The 12,425-nt window shown below is 37.9% G+C and overlaps 1 pseudogene; it reads left to right on the top strand.

Annotated features, from left to right (window-relative positions):
* The window catches only part of LOC138422407 (ankyrin repeat domain-containing protein 26-like), a 78,543-nt pseudogene extending 69,696 nt beyond the window's left edge, over window positions 1–8,847 (top strand).
* Window positions 8,848–12,425: the final 3,578 nt, after the last annotated feature.

Raw genomic sequence — 12,425 nt, 5'->3', positions numbered from 1 at the left:
CTTGAGAAGCTGCATTTAAATTCTACTTTAGAAATGAAATCTTATTGCCTAATATCCAAAAGTATTCTTTCAGATGTTTGACTTCCTTTCTAATTGATTTCAGTTGGCAATGGTTCATAATCATTTTCAAGCTCTGCTGTACCCAACGAAGTTTTTCTGCCTCTAAGCATAAGTTAATCACTGGTGTCTAAACACTAACCGTAAATAGATGCTTTTTGTTTAAAGGAATCCTAGATAAATCCTTTTTATGAATTAAATAAACTTAAAATACTAAACCAAAACATTAATTTCTAGTTTTAGCTTAACATTTTTTTGTCATTTTCTTACATAAATTTTGTCATTTCTTACAAAAATCACATTTTCGTCATTTTCTTTAATTGCTATTTTACCTATAGCATTTTTATTTAAAATTAAAAAAAACAATCTTGCTGAGCATTTGTAGAATATTTCTAGATTTGTAGTTAATTCAAACATTTAAACATTATAAATGAAGCTCACTTTATCTCTATCTTAACATCACCTGGATGAATGGTATCTAAGATGGCAATGATGGGGAGTCTTGAAATTGCAACCAGTTTTCACTGTTCAATCATTTTGATTAAAATATCCATTTCAGTCAGTGCACACAGGTTTATGGTTTTGATGGTGTTTTCCTGATATTTGTGATGTATGGAAAAGTAACCCTTGTTAAATTCAGTCTCAACCTGTTTTCTCATTTGACTTCTTGCCATCGTAGGAGAGCAATTAAGGTTTCTTTCACAGCACTGCATCTACACTGGGTCTTAGTACTTGAGAGCTGTGAAACTGGAGGATGTGCTGTAGCTGTGCGGTCACAGCGGGCCTCCGAACACTTCATCCCAAGTCAGACACTTCCCCATGCAGGCCTAAAGGAGGAAGCAAATGCTTGACCCCCATCCCAGACACAGGCTGCCTACTCCACACCCAAGTTCACAGTGCTGTGGGCACATACATCTTTTCAAAGTAGGGATCTGGAACCAAGCAAGCACTTTGGGAGAAGTTCTTTCTCCCTAACTCACTGGTTAGGTAAATCTCCTCACCTCTCATAAGGAGGGTAGGAGTATGAGTCCTTTACCTTGAAACTTTTCTCCTTCAAGTTCCCTGTCATGTGTTTTTTTTTTTTTTTTTAAAAAGCTTTATAAATTAACTATATCAACTGACTGCTACATATAGGAGTTTGACAATAATTTATTCTTGTTCTTGCTTTAAAACATGATTTAGTTAAAAAGCTACTATGTCATGTCATGCCACAAGCATTATTGAACTATGTAAGAAGGTTTTACATATTCATTTTCTCTGCATTATAGTTAAAAATCTATGTGTTTTTTCTTAATCTGAGGAAGTAGCTGGCACAGGACTCTGGACTCAGTAAGAAAGTCATTGGCTTTCTTACTTCTTTTGTAGAATTATGAACTTTGCCTAAATCATGACTCTCATACCTTAAAAAAAGTTGTTTTTTTTTTCCCAAAGTAAAAGCCTTTCTTAAAAAACAAACAAACAAACAAACAAACTTTTGTGTGGAACCATATTATATAAAACAGAGACAAGTATAAAGCCTTTAGCCAAAGGAGTGGCCAGAGGTCCTGTGTTTTTGTTAAATGGAAAAGTTTAAAGAAAACTGCAGATGTGTTCTCCTTAATAACATTCAACTCAAACTATTGCCTCCACTTGAACAGGATCCTCACCTAGAAATCAAAATAAAGGTGTATTTAGAGCAGGAGCTGTTAGGGGGAAAAGATAGTAATCTTGTGGGTCACTCCTAGGATCATGGGTCATTCTGTAATTCTTTGAAATTATGTGTACTCAATAGACTGATATTTAATGTACTTTTTATCAGATTAACGTTCTATATATAGGTTCCTTGTTATTTATAAGTGGAATAAGTAGGAATACATTTTCTTTTATTTATATGATTATTTTTCTACTTAAGTAATCTTCAAATTAGTCTCTAAAAGTATTATTAAAATGTCACATTTAATAAGTTGTATAACATTCCTATGATAATGTCCCTTGCTTAAGTTAAAGATACGTAATATTTGACTTATTTCGGATGCAGCAGGAGTTGGACAGGAGTATAACTAGAGAACTAAGAAAAGGTATGTTGCCAAAATGTATGAATTAAATTTAGATATTGATTTCTGAAATAAACAATAAATGGCATCTCTTTCCATTGTTTGGATAACAGATGCTATGTTAAATGTTTTCTTCTTATACATAGCTAATGAAAAATGTGAAAGCATGAGCAGTCATAGTGAAAAATATTCTTCTTCCTCATTTATTCATCATGTTCCATAATTTAAAAAAATCTCAAAAGTTCTATGTATTTCTATTTATTTCTGGCTGTATCCTTTCTCTACTACTGTCATCGCTGTGGAACTGTCCATCTGCACCCAGACACCATCCTCAGAAAGCATGGAGTTCATCAACGTCTCAAGTGTCTGGTAGTGGTTAAGGCTAGAACACCCAGACTCAAGCAGTCATGTTTGCATAGCTGTCACTTGGTGGGTGACTTTATAATTTCTGTGTCATTGACTTTGTCACTAGTTTATCTCTTGCCCTCAGGAAAAGCTCCAAACACCTGCATCAATTTGGGTCCTTCCAAAGTAGTTGACCTTATCTCTTTACCACCTTACTCTGCCCCTTAGCTGTGCATCTAAACAGCCAGACTGTGTAGGATCCCACAGATTCCTTTCCTCACTTCTGGTCTTTGTACGTGCTTCTCCCCTCTGACTCTTGTACTTTTTCCTGTCCTTCAGGCGGCTACTTCCATAGCACCTCCACCAAAAAGCTGGCAGTATTGACACAAAGCCGGCTGTCCCTTCTGAGTGTTCCTCATGCCATCTTGTATACCTGTCTTAGTATTTATGACTCCGTATGGAAATTGTCTGTTCATCTATTTTTACAGTTTATGGCATTATCATTTCTCAGGGTGAATGGGTCACCTTCATCTTGTAATTCCAGTGTTTGTCACAACACCTTAGCAGATAGTCATTGAGTAAATGAATGAAGAATGAGAAAGCCAGAAGCTCTGATACTCAGCCACATGTGGGACCGTGGGCTGATTATATAATTGTAATCTTGTATTTTGTTTTCTGTCATTTATAGATATGTTTCATTTTTCAGAGCACTTAGAAATATCTCAGGTTTTTTTGTTTATTTTTTTTTTTTTACTAATACTGAGTTAACTCAAGTATTTTAGAGAAAGAATGTAATCCTTTTTCTTTCCAGCTGCTGCTGAATTTAAATCGAGTCCTATGGATTATCTCCTCTAGGAGCTACAGATGGGTCAAATCTGTCTCAGGACCTGCTTTTGAAAACATCACAAGAATATGTACAGATTTTGAAGAAAAAATAAATGATCTGAAAAATAATTAGTAAAAATTTCCCTTCTGGACTGTTCTCATGACATTTTAGTTGTTTCTCATTAAACATGATGAGAAAATCTTTATTAAAGGGAAATATTTTTGTGTGTATGATGAAAATTTATATGGTATTTAAAAAATACTACTTTTAAGTAGTATTAATACTACTTTTAGACAGTAGTATCTAAGTACTTTTGATACTAAGTATTTTCTCTGCAGCTAACTTGAGTGATTTAAAAACCAGCACTGTTAAGTTTTCCATATTCAAAGTGAAAGTATTAGTCCCTTAGTCGTGTCTGACTCTGCGACCAATAGACTGCAGCCAGCCAGACTCCTCTGTCCTCCACTATCTTGTGGGGTTATCTCAAATTAATGTCCATTGAGTTGGTGATGGTATCCAACCCTCTTGTCCTCTGTTGTCCCCTTTCTCCTCCTGCCTTCCATCTTTCCCAGCATGATGGTCTTTTCTGATGAGTCAGCTCTTCACATCAAGTGGTTGAAGTATTGGAGCTTCAGCCTCAACATCAGTCCTTCCAATGAATATTCAGGATTGATTTCCTTTAGGATTGACTGGTTTAATGTCCTTGCAGTCCAAGGACTCTCGAGAGTCTACTCCCAACACCACAGTTCAAAAGCATTAATTCTTTTTCAGTCAGTCTTCTTTATTGTACGACTCTCATATCCATACATGACTACTAGAAAATAGTGTATATATGTTAATCCCAATCTCCTAATTTGTCCTTCCCCTCATGTTTCCCCTTTCATAACTATAATTTGATTTTGAGATCTTGTGAGTTGGTTTCTGTTGTGTAAATAAGCTTATTTTTATTAAGTTCCACATGTAAGTGATGTGATATTTGTTTTTCTCTGTCTGAGTTACTTCACTTTAGGATTGTAATTTCGAGATCCATCTGTGTTGCTGCTAATGGCATTATTATTTATTTGTATGGCCGAGTAATATTCCATTCTCGGTGTGTGTGTGTGTGTGTGTGTGTGTGTGTGTGTGTACCACATCTTCTTTATCCATTCTTCTATTGATGGACACTTAGGTTGCTTCAATGTCTTGGCTATTGTAAATAGTTCTGCAGTGAACACTGGGGTTCATATACCTTTTTGAATTATGGTTTTCTCCAGATATACACCCAGTAAGCAACCTTTATAGAGTTTTCTACAGTGGGTGTACATAGTTGCATTCCATAAGCAGTGTAGAAGGGTTCCCTTTTCTCCACACTCTCTCCAGCATTTATTGTTTGTATATTTTTTGATGGTGACTATTCTGATTGGTATGAAGTGATACCTTATTATAGTATTTCTGCATTTCTATATTAATTAGTGATGCGGAGCTTCCTTTCTGAGCATCCCTCGTGTGCTTTTTGGTTGTCTGTAGGTGTTCCTTACAGAAATGTGTATTTAGATCTTATACTCATTTTTTGATCAGGTTCTTCGTTTTTTTGCTGTTGAGCTCTTTGAGCTATTTGAATATGTTGGAGATTAATCCCTTGTCAATTGCATCATTTGCAAATAGTCTGTGGGTTGTCGTCTGTCTTGTTTATGATTTCCTGTACTGTGGAAAAGCTTTTAAATTTAATTAGATACCATTTGCTTATTTCTGTTTTTATTTTCATTACTCTAAGAGGTGGATGAAAAAAGATCCTGCTGTAATTTATGTCAGAGTGTGTTCTGCCTATATTCTCCTCTGAGTTTTACAGGACCTGTCTTATATTTAGGTGTTCAGTACATTTTGAGTTTATTTTTGTGTATGATGTTATACATGTAGCTGTTGAGTTTTCTCAGCATCACTTATTGAAGGGGCTGTCTTTTCTCCTTTATATATAGTCTTGCCTCCTTTATCCTAGATTAATTGACCACAGGTACGTAGGTTTCTCTCTGGACTTTCTGTCTTGTTCCATTGATCATTCAGTATATTTCTGTTTTTGTGCTAGTGCTGTGTTTTGATTACTGAAGCTTGCAGAGTAGTCTGCAGTCAGGGTACTTGATTCTTTCAGCTCTTGCTTTTCTTTCTCAAGATTGCTTTGTCTATTTGGGGTCTTTTGTTTCCATACACACTGTAAAATTTTTTGTTCCAATTGTGTGAAAAATGCCATTGGTAATTTGACAGAAATTGCACTGAATCTGTAGATTGCTTTGGAAACTATAGTTATTTTGACAGTTATACAGTTATAATGTCACTTTCATTTCTGTATTTCAGTTTCCTCTCTTTCCTTCTTAGTTTAGGTAAGGGTTTATTGATATTGTTTGTTTCTTTCAGGAAATGAACTTACAGTTCTTGCATATGAGCACTGGGCTGGCACACCAGGCCTCTGTGCGCATGGGCAATGTGTTTAGAGGTGTTGCTTAGCAACGATCATTCTGGGATGAAAGATTCCAAACCGTTGAGCTTCCCAGCTGGGAGGTTGTGGTGGGACGGCTCTGGCTTACCTGTAGTGCTTGTGTTGGGTTTAGGGGACTGTGAAGAGCTGAGGGAGAGGTGAGGTGTGTTTAGAGTCCATAGGCTCTGCGATTAAGAAGATTTTTGGCTTCGGGAGTAAGAAGGGTGTGTCGCCCTTTGGCTCCTCCATCAACCTGGTGAGAGACAGTGGTCATGGAATCAACCTCCAGCCCAGGTACCACATCCGAGACAAAGACCTCAGAAAGATCCACAAAGCTGCCATTGTGGGCAACGTAGCCAAAGTGCAGCATGTTCTCTTTGGAAAAAATGGCCTGAACGACAGGGACAAGATGAAGAGGTAAGCGAGGTGGAAGGGCCTGGCAGAGATCCCTCCTGTGAGTTTCCCCTCCAAGGCTCCTGGATACCTTCCTGGGATCCAGCATCCCACAGACTTTATAGGCAGCAAAAGGCCTTAGCTGGTTTTGGACCCACTTATAATTCCTCTTATAGAGCTTTCCTGATAGTTTTGAAGTCATTTAACTGCATGTTGGTAATCACAGAAATGAAATGAAACATGAATAGCATCTGTTTTTCCTTTCTTCCTCCTGCTTTTATTTGCATGGGTTAGCATGATGTACTCATGAGTAAAAGCTCTCAAGTTATATAGCCTTCAAGAAATCTTCTGAACTTCTGGCTCTCACACTTTTTCTCATGTGATTTATGAAAGCACTTCTTCATGGATCTCCTATTGCGGATCATGGCAGTGGAGAGATTTCTGATGTTGTCAATATTTTATTTTTAATGTATATATTTTTTATACTGTAAGGTTATATATTACAGAAAACTGCATAGTGAGCAAAATAATTCCCATGCCAAATCAACTTCTGGATTAAAAATTCTTCAGATACAATTCAATATCCATTTTATATCAGTGTACACTTAGGTATATGTGTTCTTTGATGAAGGACCTTAGAAGACAGCTTTGAAGTTGGAAGCTGGCTGTGTCCTTGCATAGGAAGGCATTTTCTTAGGCTGTATGGTCTTTCTATATTTAAAGCAAATCAACATTTCATGGTTTTAAAGATTTTGGGTTACATATGCTGTCTTTAATTGTTGTGATGAAATTAAAAGTTTTGTATAGTAGAGGAAGATTTGCCCTTCTAGATATCAAAATGTGCTATAAGTGCCCACAAAGTGTTCACTTACTAACGACTGAAAAGATAGATAAATGAATGGAACAGAATGCCCAAACACCCAAATGTATATAAAACTTTAGAACTTGAAAATGATGACCTTTTCTGTGGGAAATGATAAACTGTATGTAGATGGTGAAGTAATAACCTGGTAAAAGAGAAAAGTAACTCAATTTTTATCTCACCAAAAAGTTTCAGGTAGAGTATGTAGCAAACATTTCAAATATGCACAGTGAGAAAAGTACCAGAGTAAAACTCAGATTCCTATTTATACATTTTTTTATCTGCTGACAGAGACATTCTGTTTTTTCTATTTCTACTGTTTCTTAACCTTAATTTTTTTAAATTGGAGAATAATTGCTTTACAATGTTGTGTTGTGTTCTGCTGTATAACATCATAAATCAGTTGTAAGTATACATATATCCCCTTCCTTGTGAGCCTCCCTCCCACCCCAAATACCTTTCTAAGAATGATTTCAGAAGTAAGAATTCTGGAGTTTCTTGGATTTTGGCACACACACACGCAAAGAAACGAAAGAAAAGAAATCTGGATGTTGATTTAACATTTTAAAAACACAAACAATTTAAAACTCTCTGTAGATCAAGCTGTCTATAGGCAAGTCAGATTAGCAGACAGGGCTTGTCTTTTTGGCACTAATAGGAATGTGGCACAGATAAAAATGATTTCTCACTTTCAAATTTTTTAAGAATTTTTTTTTGAGGATTTATATTTTCTGACAACTTTCAGCCTTTTCAGAAGTCAAGGGAATCTAGGGAGTTCCTTGGTCATCCAGTGGTTAAGACCTGCTGCTGTGGGCCCAGGGTTCGATACCTGGTGGGGGAACTAAAATCCTGCCAGCTACTGGGATATATTGTACAACATCGGGAATATAGCAAATGCCATATAATAACTTTAAATGGAGTATGACCTATAAAAATTGTGAATCATTATGTTGTGTACCTGTAATATATAATAGTATATAATATGCACCATCTATATTTTAATTAAAAAGAAGAAACCTTAGACAAAAAGACCTTATGGTAATTAGATCAACAGGAAAAATGAGAAATGAGCAAACAAAAATGCTACCAATTATAGTTGTACAGACATTGTGAATTATACATTTCGTTCCAATGTCAGAGACATTAAAATGTCAGAAAATGAACGTATTAGAATCATTGAAGTACAGTGTTGTCTCTAATCCTCAAAATGTATCTACAAAGGAGGTATGATATCCTTTGACTTCATTGAGATGTTGTCCTTGTAAAAGAGTAGTAGTAATAATAAGTATGATTATATTACCTAACAGTTACTGAGCTGTTACCTGTGCCAGGAACGGTTCTAAACTCATTGCATGGATCTCATTTAAGCATCGCAGTGCTGTCCTGTGAGAGAACTACTACTCTCTCTCCATTTTGTTGTTGAGGAAATTGAGGCACAGAGAGGCTGAGCGACAGCTAAGTGACAGAGTGAAAGTAAAATTCAAACCCAAGTTGAGCTGAATCTCAAGGTCATGGTCATTCAATTCAAGTAAATTGTTCTTTCATTACTGTGTTAAGAAGAGCTAATGATAATATATAATGTTCTTTCTCCAGAAGGAAACGAAATATTTGTTTTAGAGCGATAAGAATAGCATGCTATTGAATGTTTTCAATCACAAGAACAATTGTTTGTTTTGAAACAGTAACACTACAGTTTCCTGAAAACTCCTCTTTCTTTCATAGGACTGCCCTCCACTTGGCCTGTGCCAATGGCCATTCAGTGGTGGTAACTCTGCTCCTGGAGAGAAAATGCCTGCTTAACCTCTGTGACAATGAAAACAGGACAGTGCTGATGAAGGTATGGGGCAGCGAACTGTGTCCACACAAGGTGGATGTGATTTAACTACTGAGACTAAAGTGAATGCATCTCATTTAGATATAGCAAACCGGTGAAGCTTGTGGACCGTTTACTTTGAATTCCTAGAATTTACACTCTGTTTCTTGGTGCAACACTGACAGGCCTTAGAATGCCAAGAAGAGGAGTGTGCGACTCTTCTGCTGGAGCATGGTGCCGACCCAAATGTCACGGACATCAGTGGGAACACCGCTCTCCTCTATGCTGTCTTTTGCCAGAATATATCACTCGCAGCAAAGCTGCTTTCCTGCAACGCCAATATAGAAGCCAGGAACAAGGTATATCTCAACTAACTTTATTTACAAAATATTTGCAAAGCGTTTTTTTAAACTAGAAGTGTTTTATTTCTAACTATGTAAATAGGTAAACTGAATAGTGTCCATCAAGCCCTGTTACCGTGGAAACAACTCCAAAGCCACTGCAGGGGGTGGGGGAAAATGTTGGAGCCCACAGAGAGGGCAAAGCTCTGTCTCCCAGCCAGCCGTCTATCCCAGAAGGAAGATTTCCCGTCAGAACGTGCCGGAGAGTGGGTGGTTGGCTCAGAGCCCACAAATGATGAAGGCCTGGGGGAAATGAAGTGATGTGAGGAGTGGCTGCTTCCAGGGGCCCAGGGAATGGGTGCCCCTGGAGGTGGGTGGGAGGAGGAAGGAGACCTAGTGCCCATGAGGGGGAGCCAGGTGAGTGCAAATGGGCCTGGGAGGCAGCAGGCCTAGAGCCCTGAGCCCTCCAGGACCCTGGTTCTGAGATCCAGCCAAGAGGGTCAGGTCATGTTTGACACCCAGCAAGGGTGTTCACTTGTGCTGGTGACCGCTTGGTTCACGATGTACACCTCGGGGTCTCCTGCACTCAGCCCTGGGGAGCTGCTCAGTGGGGTTGCAGCTGTGCATGTGGAGCTGGTGGTGGTGAAGCCGTCCCTCTTGCTTTATCCAGGACACACGTGATGTCCTGCAGCTGCAGCCCCACCAGGAACTCCCTCCACTCTCACAGGTGGGCTCAGTTTTTCGTCTTTGAAAGCTCCAGCCATCCCTGTGTCAAAGTATTTTGAAAGAACCAAATTATCTATGATTTCACTTGAAATCATGATATTTCTCAAGCATTAGAGAGTAAAGCATTCCTTTATGTGTTTATGGCTGGTATTCGTGTTAACACTGCACTTGTTAAAGGTAAAACATTTTCCAAATATTTTCCCCCACTTAAGTTTTTCTTTTTTTTTGGTAATCAGTCTAAAATAACAGAGTAAAGCAAAATTTGCCTCAGTAGACTTTGTCTTGAAATTCAAACATAATGAAAGCATTTTACAACATATTAGAAATCTTGCTGCTATTCACAAATTCCCATTTTATGAAAAATGGTTTATATAAACACGGTTTCTCTCTTATTGCCCAAGTCTTAAGAGGGTAAACGGAAAAGAAAAGGAGCAAGCATGTGAAAAGTGCAAGCCAAGCTGGAATTTTGGCAGTTGGGAAATGCCAAGAAGAGGATTTATTTATTTTAATATTTATTCATTTGGCTGAGCTGGGCTTAGTTTCAGCATGTAGGATCTAGTTTCCTGACCAGGGGTGGAACCCAGGCCCTCTTTCCTGGGAGCACTGAGACCCAGCCACGGGACCACCACGGAAGTCCCGAGATTTTGTTTTGTGCTTTTTATTCCCTTCAGTTTATATATTTCTTGTATGCTTTTCAGTTTTCAGGGATAATAGTTGTTATTTTGAAAAAGAGTGTGAGTGAATTGTAAACTTGCCTAGGTGCCAGTTTTAAGAAGACTCTGATCCAAACAGACTGACAGTGAACAGGTGGTGATTAAGTGGGAATTAAGAGAGAAGAGCAAATAGCTACCTGATATTACCCTATTCTGGCAGAACCATCCACTTAGATAAGAGTCTAGACTCTGCTCTCCCATCTAGAATGTCTTGATGGGAAGGAAGTAATGGGTTTATAAATAATGAGATCAGGTTGCCTTTTGGGTTTACTAGTCCCTGTTCTACCACTGTTTACCCAGGAAAATTAAAAAAATTGCAGTTTTGATGACTCTTGCCTCTTACACTTTTCTTTTTTATTCAAACCTTCACATAAGAGAAAGAATTGGCCGTGTGAGTAAGAGATGAGACTGGACTGGTTGCTGCACTAATTCTCAGCTATATTCTGCTGGTGAACCAGTTATTTGGGAAAACTTATTTTTAAAATGTATTAGCCTAGGCTGTTCGCTGTAGATTTTGACTGAGTAAATTGAGGAACGCTTGGGCGTGTGTATTTAGAACTATTCCCTTGAGATTCTGATCCAATCCTTGATGAATAACTATGGAGTGAATACATGTAATTTCTAAATGCACACTTCACAAAAGAAAGTAGTCTCCTGAAGTGTTGGAGTTTGATCAATGCTAGCTACTTCCATCAGCTCCCTCCTTTCCAACAATATTAGCCTGACTTTTTCTCTGCCCCTGTGTTTAAGACATTAAAAGGAATATCTTTGGCAGTATCTATGGGCTTGAACAATAACTCCTTTTCCTTCCAACCACTCATCATTCAGTGACACTCCGAGAGTCTTTAGCGATTTGCTCATGGCGAAGTCACTTCGTCTGTAGAGTCTGACCCTTTAAGGATTTTGCACCTTCGCTTATTGTCCAGGTCATTAGGTCAACGGATGTTTGTTACCAACAGGGTTTTCCTGACTGCAGTAATAGTAACTCATGAGCCTTTTTTGGTGTCAGCTGCAGGACAGACTCTTGCAGTGTGTCTGTTAGAATTGCTGATCCCTGGCATAAGCAGATGAGAGCTTTAAAACCCGTGAAGTTAGTAACAGCACAGAGGAGAATTGTTTTAAGCATTTGTTTTCAGCAGGCTTGGTAACTCATGATCCATTTTATTAACAATCTAGAAGAATTCTAGAGATAGACTGTAGTTTCAACAGGCAGTGGAAATATTCTTGACTGTGAATTATGAATCTTTTTAAAAGAATTTATGTTTACTTGAATTATGAGTCTTAATAGCCGTATTTATTACATATTGGGACCCACACTTTTTGTGAAACATATGATACTAAAGAAAGGAAAGGTTTCACATACAAATATTTGCTTTATACCCACCTGTTTGGAAACAGCAAACAAAAAACCAAAAGTGGACCATAGACCAAACATGGCCCTTGGATATGTTTAGTTTGCCTCCACACACTAAGTCAACATTTCAAATTTAGGAGGCCCATGCAGAAGTTCAGGCTGCTCCAAGGACCAAATCTAGACCCCCTTGAGCCCATCCTACTGTTTGGTCTGCGTGCAGAGGCTACCCCTTCTGTGTGGGACATGTGTTTTTGGGGTTACTGGTCTCACCTGGCTTTTTCACTTACTCAGGTCATCAGCTTTCCATCCATAAGCATATGAGTTTCCATTTTTTGATTGATAGTTTATTTTGATAAATATTTGAAGGTTTTTAAAGACAGTCTAATTAATCTATAATTGATTTCATGTTTAAAAAAATCTTAAGAATGGGATTTAATTTTTCAAATTAGAATTGTTAAGTTGGTTGTGGCAGTTTCCCACTGAATAACTCTCACAAACACACAAGATTATAAG

This window comes from Ovis canadensis, chromosome 17 (genome assembly GCF_042477335.2).
Source record: "Ovis canadensis isolate MfBH-ARS-UI-01 breed Bighorn chromosome 17, ARS-UI_OviCan_v2, whole genome shotgun sequence".
NCBI classification, from domain to species: Eukaryota; Metazoa; Chordata; class Mammalia; order Artiodactyla; family Bovidae; genus Ovis; species Ovis canadensis.
Note: the sequence above shows the minus strand (reverse complement) of the source record. Positions and strands in the feature narration are given on the sequence as shown.